The 16796-nt window shown below is 44.7% G+C and overlaps 1 protein-coding gene across 2 annotated transcripts in view; it reads left to right on the top strand.

Moving 5' to 3' along the window:
• Positions 1-5033: 5033 nt before the first annotated feature.
• The window catches only part of rab27b (RAB27B, member RAS oncogene family), a 125234-nt gene continuing 113471 nt past the window's right edge, over positions 5034-16796 (top strand). Inside the window, exons 1-2 of one of the 2 annotated variants that reach the window (XM_084325466.1) lie at positions 5034-5096; positions 5234-5334. The gene's annotated coding sequence lies outside the window, so the exon portion shown is untranslated. Of the gene's footprint in view, positions 5097-5233; positions 5335-16796 lie in introns of those variants that run through there. The other variant, XM_084325465.1, reaches the window with a different exon arrangement.

Below are 16796 nucleotides of genomic sequence, written 5' to 3'. Positions count from 1 at the left end.
AGCTGATGTTTTCATTTGTAGGCCCTCCATTGCTTCATTAATTCCTCTCTCTCTGTGAAGATTGGTTCGTTCCCCGCCACACTCCTTTAAGGTACTGTGTTGATTGGTGCATTCCCCGCCACATGCTTCTGGAGCGATTACCAATTTCATCACGCACCTGTCATAGTTTGTGATTAGCGCTCCAGAGGCTTCATATACTGGGACCTCCTTTCAATCGATGTCGGGTCGTTTTGAATACTACTGCTTCTGCCTGCTTTCCCCTCGTTGTTGTGCCTCGTCTACTTTCCCTCCAGGACATCTTTGGATTGCCGCTGGTGAATACCTTGATCCTCCGTTTGGAGCTGCGCCTCGTTGCCCGCTTTACGCGTTTGCGCTTTGGTGAGTTGGAACCAAACCATTTTTGGATTATCTGTTTTTGTGTGTTTGGATAACACTGAAGAGTATCGTTTTTGTTTGCACTGGACTCAGCTAAATTGTTTGTTTTGGATAACACTGAAGAGTATCGTTTTTGTTTGCACTGGACTCAGCTAAATTGTGTGTTTTGGATAAACACTGAAGAAGTACCATTTTGTTTCGTTCTGGACTCAGCTAAGGGGGGACTGAACTACACTGCCTCTGTGTACTGTTGGACTGTTGTTGATCTCTCTCTCTCTCTCCGTTTCCACTCCGAGTTGAAGCTGGGAGTATCTGCAGAGCCGCAACGGCGTCAGAGCCGCAACGGCGTCAACGCCGATTCCCCACCTCTAACACCGAGAGGATCTGCAGAGCCGCAGATAACTCTGCCGACGGCAGTCTCCTTTTTTGTTGTTCAGAATTGTTACTTGACTCTTTTTAACTCTGTAAATAAATACGCCCTAGTGTTTGGCTAACTCTGAACTACCTGTCTGTGCCGTGCTGTTGAGGTCGGTTTCAAACCCTAACACTCTCTCTCTCTCTCTCTCTCTCTCTCTGCCTGCTTCAAGGTATCCACTATAATCCCTGTACCAAAAAACTCCTCCCCAGCAGGCCTAAATGACTACAGACCGGTGGCACTCACCTCTGTGGTCATGAAATGCTTTGAGAGGCTGGTCAACGATTACATCTGTGCCTCCCTCCCTAGTAATATGGACCCATTGCAGGACAAACAGGTCCACTGACGACGTGGTCTCCCAGGTACTGCACAACACCCTTTCTCACCTTGAAAGTCAGAAGGGGGGATATGTGAGATTGCTATTCATTGACTATAGTTCAGCTTTCAACACCATAGTCCCCACCAGACTGGTTGACAAGCTGATCGATCTGGGTCTGAGCTCCGCCCTGAGAGCCTGGATCCTGGACTTTCTGAGTGACAGGCCCCAGGTAGTCAGGGTGGGGGGTCATACCTCCAACTCAATCACCCTGAGCATCGGGTCCCCCCAGGGCTGTGTTCTCAGCCCCCTGCTGTATTCACTGTACACACATGACTGTGTGGCCAGGTTCAGCTCCAACTCCATAGTGAAGTTTGCTGATGACACAGTAGTGGTGCCTCTCCCTGAACGTCAGCAAAACAAAAGAGATGATTGTGGACTTCAGGAGGTCGGGGGTCAAGGACTACAGCCCCCTCAGCATCGACGGGGCACCAGTTGAGAGAGTGAACAGTTTCAAGTACCTCGGAGCCCACATATCCGAGGACTTGACATGGACCACACACATTGACAGTGTTGTGAAGAAGGCACGACAACGCCTCTACTTCCTCAGGCGCCTAAGGAAGTTCCAAGTCAGTCAGAAGATCCTTAGGAACTTCTACTCATGTACAATAGAGAGCATCCTGACCGGCAACATCACCTCCTGGTTTGGGAATAGCACTGCACAAGACCGTAGCAGACTACAAAGAGTGACACGTTCAGCCGAACGCACAATTAGAGGGGGGCTTCCCACCCTCCAGAACATTTACAACAAGCGGTGCAAGGGGAAGGCTAAGAGAATTATTAAGGACTCGAGCCACCCGAACAACTGCCTCTTTGAACTGCTGCCGTCAGGCAAGCGATACCGGAGTCTTATGGCGAGCACAGAAAGACTCAGAAGGAGCTTCTATCCCCAGGCCATCAGGCTGCTAAACGAACAATAATCGCTAAACGAACAATAATCACTATGCAACAACCATCAAATGCACACAGCACACACACCCACAAGCACACACTCACTCAAACAAACAACACACTGCAGCACCCACTCTCCACACTTTAGATCACACAAACACACTTACACTTTATATTTATTGATAAAGGATTTGCACTACAACTCGTACACCTACTGTGAATTGTACCTAAACTGCACCTCGTCCATTTATGCCTTGCACTATATAGTATTGTATATTAGTACACTGCACAGTATTGTATATTGTATGGTAACTACGTCTACGAACATTGTACATATGTCTAAACTGAACACTGTGACCTCTTTTTTTACTTCTAATTTTTACTATGTTTTTATTTCATACTTATCTTGTCATGCACAGTCTCTGGAGCGCAACAGTAAGAAGCATTTTGTACAAAAGTATTCTGTACTTCTGTATGACAACTATTAAAGAAACTTGAAACTTGAAACTTGGTGGTGGGGCTGATCTCTAACAACGACGAAAAGGCCTATCGGGAGGAGGTTGATGTACTGGCAAGCTGGTGCCGGGACAACAGCCTACTCCGGAACATTGGTAAAACCAAGGAGCTGATCATGGATTTTAGGAGAATACAGCAGGGGACACACGCCACTATGGATAAATGGGGCTATCGTGGACAGGGTGAGCAGTTTTAAGTACCTGGGAGTCCACATCACAGAGGACCTGACATGGACAACACACATAGACTCTGTGGTAAAAAAAGCTAAACAGTGCCTCTATCACCTGAGACAATTAAGGAAGTTCAGAGTATCGGGGAAGATACTCCACTCCTTCTATTCCGGGGCTGTAGAGAGCATTCTGACAGGAAACATCACTGCCTGGTTTGGAAACAGCACGGCCCAGGACAGGAAGGCTCTACAGAGAGTGGTGCGCTCAGCAGAGCATACTATGGGTATTGCACCCCCCCCCCACCCCCCCCCCCCCCCTGCAGGACTTATATAACAGGAGGTGCAAATCCAGAGCCTACAGAATAATGAAAGACCCCCACCACCCCAACAACAGCCTGTTCAAGCTGCTGCGGTCAAGCAAGGAAAATAAAGGTCACTTTTAGGAAAGAACTGATGTGGTTCTTGTATAGTATAGTTTAGAAATATCAAGTATAGCATAACAAGGATACATAGAGTAAACACTGTATATCGTATAGTAGTGTACATAGGACCCAGTGGCTTAATCCGTAGCTTAACATTGTATTGCACTATCTCAGGACTTTAGCATGTCTATTTTATCATGCCTATTTTATGTCTATTTTATTACCTGTTTATGTCTATTTTCTCCCATCTCTTTTCCACAGCACTACAAACATGGGAACTCTCTCTGTCGGGGAGGTTGCGACCAGTGGTGCAGTCGCGGTCACACCCGGTTACACGCCGTGTTACCAGATCACTGAGGCAGAAGTACGCGCGATCGCGCACGGATGTGTACTCGCGTGTACGCGCGCACAAAAATGCGCTGTATCCATTCGTTGTGACTAGTACCCGGCCACCGTTTTACATAACAAAAAGCGCAGGTAGACTAAGTGTCTGGGTGTTGGCTATCTGAATGCATCTCCCCCTTCATTCTGTGTGACACAGGCAGTGGAGGTGAATACTAATGTGGCTCGGAATTCGTGATGGGGGTCTACCTGCTTATGATATTGAATCAAGCGTCTGTGCTGCGCGCCAGCTTTCCACGCGCACATTCACACAAATAGAGAGCAAGAAGAGCTTGTATGATAGAAAGATTGCACTTGCGTATATGCGCTTGTGTGTGTGTGCGTGTGTGTGTGCGTGCGTGTGTGTATAAATCAGTTCTGTGCGCATGCACGTACCCGCGCGTGCGCGTGGCGTGTTACCAGTTCCCATATTAGGACTGCACCACTGGTTGCGACCCTCTCTGCGCCGCCCCCTATCTCCCTGTCTCCGGCTGTCTCGGAGCAATGACCGGAGTGTTGAACGTCCCGTGATTAAGACGGGGAGAACGTGACCCTCTTTGCGTCGCCCCTGTGCCTCAAATAGATTCGCTATCAGCTCTATCTTTAATCTCTCAAAATGTTCAGTTGCTATCGCTATCAGCTCTATCTTTAATTTTTCAAAATGTTCAGTTGCTATTGCATGCACTCATCTGTGTTTCACTACACACATGAGTGCATGCTTACCAACTGTTAGTCTGCAACACTACTATCACCGACATCTAAGAAGGGAGATCCCCCCTTGAATTGGCCCTTCTAAGGTTTCTCTCCTCCACACTGCATGTGGAATTTTTTTCCCCTATTGTTAGGTTTTAGTGAGTTTTTCCTTACCTTCACGTGGGGTATGTCTGGGAGTGCTTGCATTCTATTAATTATTTGCATTTATTTTAAATTGGTTGGACCTTATGGTGTTCTTGTTCTGTTCTTGACTTATTGTTATGTTTCTTCTTGACTTGTTTAAAGAAGACGTGTCCGGCCCATGGGGACATTAACGTGTGCTGTCGGGCCTTACAAATAAGTTTTATTTTATTTTATTTATTATGTCTATTTTACTATTTAGTATTATTGCACAATCAAAGCGGGCATGGCCACCACACACACACACACACACACACACACACACACACACACACACACACACACATACACACACAGAACAAGCCCTAGGGCAGTCTGTGTCTAGTCTTACACTAGCTCTAGGCCAGAGTCTGTGTCTTGTCCTGGTACAGTAGTTACATACAGTACATACATAGCGCATCATGTTATTCTGCTCGATTATATTCTCAGTCACGCAAGGAAAGAAAAAATTGAATTCTGAGCCCCACCTGTTGAATGTAAAAACGACAGTTTAAAAAGGAAGCCCAGGGGCACTAGGACCCAGCTGGGTAACAACACAGTTCAGTCACGCTTGAACAAGCTGTGTACGTTCGCCATTCACGTCCAAGTGTCAGCAGCCATCCTCCCTCAAGGAAGCGGGGCGCAACATCTAGCAGATTATTAACTAGCTTTTCAAAGGTACAACAAGAAGTAGCTGTCATATTTTAACGAACAAACACTTGCTCCATTTAATACCACCGCAGTTATATTTTTTCAGCATTGTTTTGGGTGTTTGTTTGACTGTTTCTTCTCTTCTTCCCCCGGCCACCGGGCAGTGGAGATGCAACGCCTCGGAGGAGGAGGAGGAGGAGGAGGAGGAGACGGATGGGCTCAGACACCTGCGAGGATTTGAGTTTGTTTTGACGACGTTGTTCACGTAAGTACAGTACTTGGTGGAACTGTCAAATATTTAGGTTAGTGTGTTTCTCTCGTTATTAATTATGTCGGCGTGGTACGTTTTCGTGATTCTTGTTGTATGTTTTCACCATCCTCACCACTGTAACGTAGCTGTATGAGTCATAGGTTCCGAAACTGCTTTCTCTCTCTCTTGTGGGGCGTGATGATGAGGGTGAAGGGGGTTGTATTGTAGTCTATATGGCAAACTATATAGCCTAGAACATGAATGAATGAATGAATGAAAACTTTATTTAACAGATTGCAGAATGGGTACAATACAATGTACGGCTCAATACACACAATTGTTAAGGGGATGCAGACCAGAGAAAGACGTTTGTCTTGTTTACATCAGGGTCCCCCATTTTCAATTCATAGTGACATTTATGACATACACAACATACACAACATACATGACATTTATGGCATAGGAGGAACATACATGACAGGTATATAGTACTGTTACATTTGTGACATTATGATATGCAAAGAAATATACAGTACTGTTACCCATAGATCCTGACAGAGAGTACATATGATGGGGAGGAGTGTAAGTGTGTGTATGTATGTATGTATGTGTGCGTGCGCGCTATCTGATCTATGGAAATAATGCATGTGCTTGTTCTCAGCATTATTTCCATAGATAATAGATGACACACGCTGCGCGCCCACACTACAGTGTCACATTGATCATATTTATCTCACTCCTGCAGATAAAGTCCTCCCCTGCATTATGTCATAGTATTTGATGATAACATGGTATAGGATGACCGGTCAAATAGTAGAGACAGGAGAGGGAATGCCATGTAACAAAGATACAACCTCGCAATAATCTGGACTTCACTTTAGCCCGCTGAGCCTCCATGATGCCCCCCTTGGTGGTAGAACAGTTAAATTATTCAGTACACTTTATATAAGTTCATGAAGGGTCAACCACTGGCACTAGTTGCCTTGGAGATCTGTAGTCTCCCCCCCCCCCTCCTCTTGTGGGAACAATAATGGCAAACTACTTCTAGAGCTGGGCAATGTATCGACGTATATTTTATTTATGGTCTATCTGCGTTATATCGTACAGTGTTTTTTTCACATTGTGAATGATGCACACATTTTTGTTGTCTAAATTAATTATAAAAGGCATAATGATTTATGAAATATCAGACATAAAATGTTCAGTTTAGTTTGATACTGTGTCACACTTCTATGCTTATAATATTATCAAACATGTGGTTTGGCAAACATTATGATACTGTATTATGGAAATAGGAAAAAGTCCCCCCTGAATATCTTGATATTTCACGCCCCTTCCATCATCCAGCCCATAACTACTTCATAGAACAAGGACACACAGTGACATAGACGCAAAACATTCTTGCATAGATTGAGTTGGTCTTGCACAAAGTGTCATGCATGTGAGCCACCACTAGGGGCATATTGGCTAAGTGTGAGTGAATGACTCAGTGAGTGAGTTAGTGACGTTGCCGGTTATAGAGGTACTTTTCATCTAAAAATATTAATATGGACTAGGGATGTGCATAACGGTTATTTTGAGAGCTGGCTATCCGCTGTCATTAATGATTGAAAACCTTTTTTTTTATTATGTAATATGGTTCTAAGTGGTCTGCCTTGCGCATAATCTGCACATTCCACATTCTCCCTCTCTCTCTCTCTCCCTCTCTCAACACGACAATACAAATCGATCTAGTGTTACCAGACAATATTCGTACAACATAGATTACACACAGCGATCATCTCACAAAAATGCTTGCAAAATACAATGTGCCTGCATGATAACTGTAATCTACTCACCATTAATAGCAACACTTGTATAACTGACTAAAACTCATGTCCACAGTAGTACACAGATATTTATAAAAACACATTTTCAAATGGCGGCTGAGTGGCGGAGCGGACATCGCGCTCGTTACCAACGCAAGAGACACGGGTTCAAATCCGGCTGTCGGCGTTGCCTCCGGCTTGGGCCGGCCGTCATACTGGCTCAATTGGCAGAGTCAGCGGGTGGAAGTCGATGGGTGGTAATCTGGACGTTGTGGACAGCAACTCCTACAGGTCGGTTGGGGGACGCCTGCACAGCAGAGACAGGAAATAGCGGGGGTAGTGTGAGCCTCCCATGCGTTACACCTCACCAATGAGAGTCCGCGCTGGCAGGTGAAAAGATGTGACAGGCTGCCTCCTCGTGTACCGGAGGGGACACGTGATGCAAGGCTTCTATCCTCCCTACGACCGACCTGTGGGGGGCATATGCGAGCAACGTTCAAGACGGGGGAGGGGAGAATTGGAAACACGAAATTGGGATGGGAGAAAAAATAGAAAATAAGGAGAAAAAGTGGATGAAAAAAAAAACGCATTTTCAAATCCTGTCCACATCAACAGTGTTTCAGAAAATCTCTGTCCACAACTACACAACAACAACACACATAATTATGAACTGACCTGATGGCAGGCTGCAGGGATCTCTCCATGGTCCTGATTGACCTGATGGCAGGCTGCACGGAGCTCTCCATGGTCCTGATTGACCTGATGGCAGGCTGCACGGAGCTCTCCATGGTCCTGATTGACCTGATGGCAGGCTGCAGGGATCCCTCCATGGTCCTGATTGACCTGATGGCAGCTTGCAGGGATCTCTCCATGGTCCTGATTGACCTGATGGCAGGCTGCACGGAGCTCTCCATGGTCCTGATTGACCTGATGGCAGGCTGCACGGAGCTCTCCATGGCCCTGATTGACCTGATGGCAGGCTGCAGGGATCTCTCCATGGTCCAGATTGTAGAGAAAATGCTCAGTTTTCAATCCATATACATTGTGTGGACAGGGGATTTGGTCATGATGTTAATTGGGTGGTTAAAACGCTCCGTTTTAACCACCCACACGTACACAGGCAAAACAGAGTTAAAAAAAATCTCTACCCTGGAAGGCGTTTTTAAAAAGCAAAATTTTCAGTGACCTAAAACTCTGTTTTCCGTTGTTGTTATGTGGACGGGAGGCCAAACTTGTCTTAAAAAATATCCGTATACGTGTGGTCGAGTCCATTCCTCCCGTTTCTCTCTCTCTCTCTCTCTCTCTCTCTCTCTCAGTGCATGAGTGAGGTTGGTGCTTGAGAACGTGTTGTCTCTCAGAGTGAAATCTTCTCATTCTTTTCATTTAGTCTCAGCTGGTCTAGAGACCTTGCTCATTTGCTTATTACTATCTCTTGTGTTCACTTTATTTAAAATCTTTACACAGTCACCCTATAATATGAATAAAAATATATATATATACTGTATATATTTTACCGGTTCATTTAAAATGACTGGTTAACCGGCTATTACCATATATCCTTGCACATCCCTCTTGTAGACGGCGCACAGTGTCACAGTAGTTTGAACGTGTGAGGAGTATGATCTTTAGATTAGCTACTCAAAGTACATACAGTACAAGTGAATGAAGAAAAAGCACAAGAGTCTGTGTGCTGGCAACTGGAGGGTGGCTCGTTCCACATCTGGTATTGCTGCCAATGTGCCCTTGAGCAAGACACTGAACCACTAAAGGGCGGGAACACACCGCACGCTGAAGCACAGCCAACCGCGTTTTAGCGATTGGACCGGTCAAGCTCGCCGATCCTCTGCGATACTTTCAGCGTCTGGTCTGTTTTCTCGGAGCGCCGTGAGCGCCTCTGCGTGTGATGGGAGCAGAATCTCTTGTTTGACCAGTGCAGAGAAACGTCCGGTGTGAACGGCCAGGCTCCTGCTTGTGGCAGAGTGATGTTTCCTCGCCATAACTTCTCCCAGTGACGACCGCATCGTGGGGGACACGCTCGATTTAGCCCAGATAGACTTACACAGCCTTTTGTTTGCTTTTGGCGCACTGTGGAGTATGTCAAAGAGCTTTGTATACAGAATGAAGAGTGGCCCCATTCATTTACATTACTTTTGTGACTTGGGTAGCAGGATCTGGGTATCCAGTATGAAGCGCAGAGAGAGGATCGTATCGATTGACAAACGGGTGTTGTTCTAACGAAGTGAAATATGTCTTTAAGGCCGTTGTTAGGTTATAAATCACTGTGCAAACAAACGGCTGGGGAGCATAGATGGTAGTGATTAGTGTAACGCAGCCTTTATTGTTTTGGTAATATGCTGTCCCCCGAGTGCCTGCCAGCCTTATTGCTTCCAGTCTTCAGAATGTAGGCTAATTCATCTACAGGGGATAGGCTAATTCATCTACAGGGGATAGGCTTACTCATCTACAGGGGATAGGCTAACTCATCTACAGTGGGATAGGCAAACTCATCTACAGGGGATAGGCTAACTCATCTACAGGGGATAGGCTAACTCATCTACAGGGGATAGGCTAACTCATCTACAGGGGATAGGCTTACTCATCTACAGGGGATAGGCTAACTCATCTACAGTGGGATAGGCTAACTCATCTACAGGGGATAGGCTAACTCATCTACAGGGGATAGGCTAACTCATCTACAGGGTATAGGCTTACTCATCTACAGGGGATAGGCTAACTCATCTACAGGGGATAGGCTAACTCATCTACAGGGGATAGGCTAACTCATCTACAGGGGATATGCTAACTCATCTACAGGGTATAGGGTTGGTTACTCATTGATGGTGAACTATTCAGGAGTGGTGGACGGTATAGTCTACAAGAGACTTCTTGGGCCTTCTCTCCCTCAAATTCAGGGTACAATGGGTGCATGCTCCTCTCGGCTAAGAGAATCGACCTCTCTATTTGTACTTGAATCATGTGTCTTACTAATTAATTTATATTGATCATCAAGATCTGTCCACGCTGGCACTACAATAATAATAATAATTATTATTATTGCTTAAGGTTTCCCTTTTTATTAACTATTTTGCAGCCCTACATATCCACACCTGTACAGTACTGTAAGTAGGGTTTGAAGACATACTGTCTTTAAATATTATATCTGTATGAATCCACACACATGTATTGCATTTCTATCTCAGACGATGTGTTTGGTAGCTTCTGTGGATCTGCCAGCAGCTGACCTGTAATACTGCTGGCAGATCAGCCTCATGTTCTCTTACCTGATTCATTTCAGGGGAGATAATCTAAAGCTGCAGTTATGGACTTTGTGGTGATCATGTTCTGTAGCTACAGTATCCTACTACATTATTCTACTACATTATCCTACTACATTATTCTACTACATTATCCTACTACATTATCCTACTACATTATCCTACTACATTATTCTACTACTACATTATCCTACTACATTATCCTACTACATTATTCTACTACATTATCCTACTACATTATCCTACTACATTATTCTACTACATTATCCTACTACATTATCCTACTACATTATTCTACTACATTATCCTACTACATTATTCCATTTCTATGCTTATGGACTACTACTACAGTTGTTTTGAACTTTACTATATAATGGACTTTGTGCTGATGGGCTGTCTATAGGCTACTACAGTTGTTTTGAACTTTACTATATAATGGACTTTGTGCTGATGGGCTGTCTATAGGCTACTACAGTTGTTTTGAACTTTACTATATAATGGACTTTGTACTGATCTGCTGTCTATAGGCTACTATGGGGACATTTGATGCATTTTAATTGCATTAATGACAATAATACACTGCTTGTGATTTTGCCATGTGCATTAATAGTTAAGGTGGCCACGGTAATGTTGGTAGTATTGGTTGGTGCATTTCAGTAGCCTACCGGTACAGCACGCTAGGGATGTTCGATTATGGCAAAAATCATAATCACGATTATTTTCATTGAAATCATGATTATTAAATATGATTACTCATTGACTTGAGATATACAGAAAAAGGCAAATACCATTTTAAGAATAGGCGAAAATAACACATTTCTATTACATGCAGAAAACTGCATGGTTTTGCCCCAACTCTTGGGAATCCTTAGAACCCATTTTCATTCAGATATCTTGAGGTCAGAGCAGGGGAGGTGGGTAACGTGGGCTAGAGGCGGCTAAGCCTTCGCTAAATCTCGGCTCAGTCTTCCCTAAAGTGTATATGCCTGTGTCTCGTCTTGTGATTAGGCTAAAAATCAATCTGCAGATAGCAAATCTACAAATCTCTTATCTCGACTGGATTACTTGATCAAGACATGGATTATATTTTATTTGCCTTACTGAAAGGAAATTGTGTGAGTTAAGCTGACAAGTGATGTTGATATATGATTAATGATTTCAGGATTCAAGTTGGCTAGTTTTGGTTTAGCTAGATGGGGTGAACATGTAACGCTAGCAGAATGGCACCTATTATTGACCTCCTTCCAGTAGGGGACATGAATCCACCCCGCCCACTGTCTTTTAATTTCCGTTAATTTGCCGGCAAACAAATAACAGCAAAAAAAGTAAGTGAAAAAGCACATAATTAAACTATATGCACTGAGCATTGAGAAACACTCTGAGGGAAAAAGAGGCATTCTTGGCGGCCACCATGAGATGGCACTCGAAATGCAATAGAAATGAGGGTATACTCATAGTATACTCATTGGCCACAATTGTCATTTAATGATAATCACCTGCTATTTGATTGCAATCAGCTGTTTGCAACTTTGCAATAATCTGTTGAGCCTTTCTGTTACAGTTTTAGTTTTTCTGTATATAGACCTGTTCGCTGTATATGTCAGACTCAGTGTGCGCGCGCATCACAGGGGCAAAAAGGAACGTATCCTGGAATCCTCAGAACAACGGGGCAGACTAAATGACTACAATATATTTGCATTTGTTACCCATGCTAACGATCGAAACAATCAATCCATGCCAAAGCTAGATATGTGAAAGACTCGCACTCACAGCCATGCTGATTTGGCAAAATGACGGCGGAGGCAACCATGCAAGGTGCCAACCTGCTCATCGGGAGCAATTAGGGGTTAAGCGTCTTGCTCAAGGACACGTTGCCCGGGAGGAAGGGGAATTGAACTGGGAACCGAACCGAACCTTCCGATTACCGGACGGCCGCTCTAGTCGTCCCAATCTTGCAGCCGCTTGATGTGGAATTATTTGCTCCTCTGAAAGCAGACATTGCCAGGACCGCTGTCGATGTGCCAATTTTGGACATTCTTTTGTGGTCGCAAAATCAAAATGAACAGGAATTTTCAGTGGTTCATGCGAGCGGTGCAGGTCTTGGAGGCGTCTATTCTTATCCCAACGCATGTTTGCTTCCGCGTTCGCGTTTTGCGAATCTGATTGGCCACTGCCGTTTCTGGTGCGATCTGATTGGCCACTGACGTTTCTGGTCATGTGACATGTGCGCTCAATCGCGTGACGCGCCCATTTCGGCCTCGACCAGCAGCAAACTACCTAACGCCTACGATCCACACTCTAACCATAACCAACTTCGAAAGAGTGCCTAAGCTTAACCGGCGAAAGAACTTGCCGTCACACGATTGGCGCGACCAGAAACGTCAGTGGCCAATCGGAGCGCAAAATGCGAACGCGGAAGCAAACATGCGTTGGGATAAGAATTTAGGCGTCTGGGAGGCGTGTAGCTTTTTGCCAGCGGAAGAGTGCAAGAATGTGACAATGTGACCATGTGACCGCGGCAGCGCGAGAGAGCGGCAGTGCGGAAATAGGCTGTCTATTGCCATTCTCTAAGACAAACTCTAACCTTAACCAGCTCCTTAACAGCGCCTAAACTTAACCCTTCTAACCTTAACCAACTCCGAAACAATGCCTAACCTTAACCTTAACCTTAACCATGCCTAACCTTAACCGGCGAAAGAATACATGTTTAAAAAAAAAAAAAAAAAAAAAAATGATGGAATTCGAACTTGTCACCAACGGACCGCAGCGCTGCCAGGTGAGCTAAGCTTCGAATGAAAATCATCGCGGATTACGGCTACATAATGCCCCAAGCTCTGCTCAGCGGCGTGTCGCAGCCAATCAGGGAAAACGCGGAAGCACTCGGCAGCACTCCTCCGCTGGCAATAAGCAATAAGCGTCTGGGAGGGGTGTTGTGAACGCTTTCAGGGAATGCGGCATCTTCCCGTCCACCACCCCACCGTCTCAACCACGCCTGCTGGCTGCCTGCAAGGAGAGGAGCTGCTGCTGCTGCTGGAGCTCCAGGCACCGGCGCCCCCAGAGGGCCCTGAAGATGGTGCAGACCAGCACTTCTCCTCGTCATTAACCCTTTACTACCGCACTGCCAAATGGTTAACCCTTTCACTGCGACAATACGGAAGGTTCGCCCTTTCACTGCCACACGACAGAGGGTTAACCCTTTCACAACCACACTACAGAAGGTTAACCCTTTCACTGCCACACGACAGAGGGTTAACCATTTCACTACCACACTACAGACGGTTACCGTCTGTAGTGTGGCAGTGAAAGGGTTAACCTTCTGTAGTGTGGTAGTGCAAGGGTTAATGTTAACTATTTACACATGATTGGTGTGGAATCAGCGACTTGGCAGTCAAATGTTAGGGTGTTAATAACTTTGTTATCGCGTTATTAAACCTTACCTTTGAGCTCTAATTAAAACAAAGTTTTCCGGTTATAACTTCTCTGTTTACTTTAGCTAACACAGGCCCCCCCCCCCAAAAAAACTTGTCACACGTAAGAGAGAATAAGATAAGATATTCCTTTATTGATCCCCTTGGGGGAAATTTGGGCATCATAGCAGCATGGGGGAGGTACAGGTATGGGCAGGGTCATAGTAGAAATAACATTTGATCTGAATATAAACTTAGTCGGCCTTCTCCATCCTCGGTATCGCATGTCTCCTATGGGTAAGTGGTCAAATAACCCCTTAGTAAATGGCCATGCCATTTATTTTTTTTTCTATCCACTTTTTCTCCCATTTTCTACATTTTCTCCCATCCCAATTTTTGTATCATCCAATTCAACCCTCCCCTGTCACGAACGCTGTTTCTTGCCTCCCACAAGCCGGCTGCAATGTGGACTAAGTCATACATAGCACAAGTCCCCTCCGGTACTTGAGGTAACAGCAGTCGCATCTTTTCACCTGCGCAGCTCGATCCCTCAGTGGCGAGGAGTAACGCGTGGGAGGCTCACGCTGCCCCCGACACTTCCTGATTCTACTGCGCAGGCGCACCAACCGACCTGTAGGAGTCGCTGTCCACAACGCCCGATCCCCACCCATCAGTTTCCCTCCCCGTAATACGGCCAATGTGTATTAGTATGATGGACCAGCTAAACTGAAAGCAATGTGGAGCGCTGGGATCGAACAGGCGATCCCAGCGTCTCCGCATTTGTGGCGAGCGCCTTGCCCACTACGCCACATAGCCGCCCATGGCCATGCCATTTCTATCCTTGCCAAAATATAGCCTAACTTCAGAGACTAAACGATCAGCTTGCTAGAGCCCGCAAAAGTCTGCTAATTAGAAACCGAAAGGAAAAGAAAAGGAAAAAACACTAAACTGCACACGCACACTGCTGAAGCTGTCTCTAGCCTCTGAATCCATTGTTCCCTGATGAGCCAGGCGGATGCTGCTGCTAAATTCTGACTCACTGCTGTTTCTCTCTCTCTCTCTCTGTCCCCCCCTCTCTCTCCCTGTCCCCCCCTCTCTGTCCTCTCTCTCTGTCCCATCTCTCTCTCCCCCCCCTCTTTCTTTCTCTCTCACTTACCACCCATTGACCAGAAGCAGCAGGTTTGAGTCTTGCTAAGAGATGATTAATGCATAGATGATGATACCCACCTGTTAGCAAGAGTTATCTACACTAGTGTAGTAGGGCTGCTCAATAATCCAGATTATTTTGATTGATATTGAAATCACGATTATTGTTGTTTTACATTTCTCCTCGACCAAAGGCTGCCTTCTGTCATCTTCATCTACAAGTTACTCAAGACTTTTTTCAAAATAACTGGAGAAATGTGCCGTGGCTCCCTCCTCCCTCTCAACATTTACAACACAAGACAAAATGAGAGCAACACGGCATGCGGCACAATAATAGTTTTATCTAGATTATTTAATTTTCATGATCGTGTGTGTTTGGGACATTCGGCTGTTTGGGACATTTCAGAATGCATGGGTGGAATACATGTTTCATATTCTGAATAAGGTTTAATCTGATATTTCATGTATTCTTTTCATGTCAATATTTCACGTATTTTGCTCATGTCAATATTTAACGTATTCTGCTCATGTCAATTATTTAACGTATTCTGCTCATGTCAATATTTCACGTATTCTGCTAATGTCAATATTTCACTGATTCTGCTCATGTCAATATTTCATGGATTCTGCTCATGTCAATATTTCATGGATTCTGCTCATGTCAATATTTCACAAATTTTAACAACCTCAAGTGGTCCAGATGATGAACAAGCATCTATGGTACTTATGATTTCTGTATCCCACATTGTCCTGATCACATCCCTTTGAGCAGCATGTTGTGGGATCGATTCCTTGTGTGGGAGTAGCTCAGGATGATTATAGGATATGTCACCAGGATTATATATTACAAGATTACAATCTCTCCATGAATTTCTGTCTATTGACAGAATTTTTTTTGATCCACCTTTTCTCCTTATTTTTCTATTTTTCTCCCATCCCAATTTCGCCTCGCCAATTCTCCCTTCAATTCTCCCCTCCCCTGTCTCGAACGTTGCTAGACTATGCCTTCCACTGGTCGGCTGCAGTGAGGTCAAATTTCCCTCGGGATAACTAAAGTATTTCTATTTCTATTCTATTCTATTTCTATTTCACAAACATTTTGATATACTGTAGACATCTTTCACTACAGTCAAAATGTACAATGTTGAAAAGCCATTACTTGTACACTGTACATCCAACTGACACAAGGCGATCCTTAGTCTACGCACTGGTCTCTACACATACCCAGCTATCCTTAGTCTACAACACTGGTCTTTGCCACTAGGTCATTGCATAAAGATAATGGGTACAGCACTCAGGTTAAAACACATATCCAGGCAGTAAGAAGCGGGGGTTTCCTGCAGTCAGTTTATCACAAATGTGTGTTTTTTTTTATTAAAATATATATTTGATTGTTTTGTCACAAAATTGAATGACTGTATAGATATATATATTTTTTTATATATATATATATGGACCAAATCATATCTGTCATTAAATATCAGTTATTGATGAAGAGGAACTTGAGCTTAGAGATCATTGCATGGTACGAGAAGCAGCGCCCTATAGTGTCGGAAGGTTTTCCTCTTCCGCGGTTTGACGATGAAGATGTCTTGACGCATTCGGGTTAACATTTACCGGTCGGCAACATCTCTAATCTAAAGCATGTCGCCCTGCCCCCCAAGCCAGTCAGCCTGTATTTTACAGCTGGCTACCCCTCAGGGAGAGAGAGAGAGAAAGAAAGTGATAGAGAGAGAGAGAGAGAGAGAGAGATAGTGAGACTGACTGCTGATCAATAATAAATCCTGCTGTTCTAGGCAATAAATTTGCTCGGCAGTAAACTCTTGACTTTATGTAAGCGG

The sequence above is a fragment of the Notolepis coatsorum genome, assembly GCF_963971535.1.
Source record: "Notolepis coatsorum genome assembly, chromosome: 11".
NCBI classification, from domain to species: domain Eukaryota; kingdom Metazoa; phylum Chordata; class Actinopteri; order Aulopiformes; family Paralepididae; genus Notolepis; species Notolepis coatsorum.
This window is presented reverse-complemented; position numbering and strand designations above follow the sequence as displayed.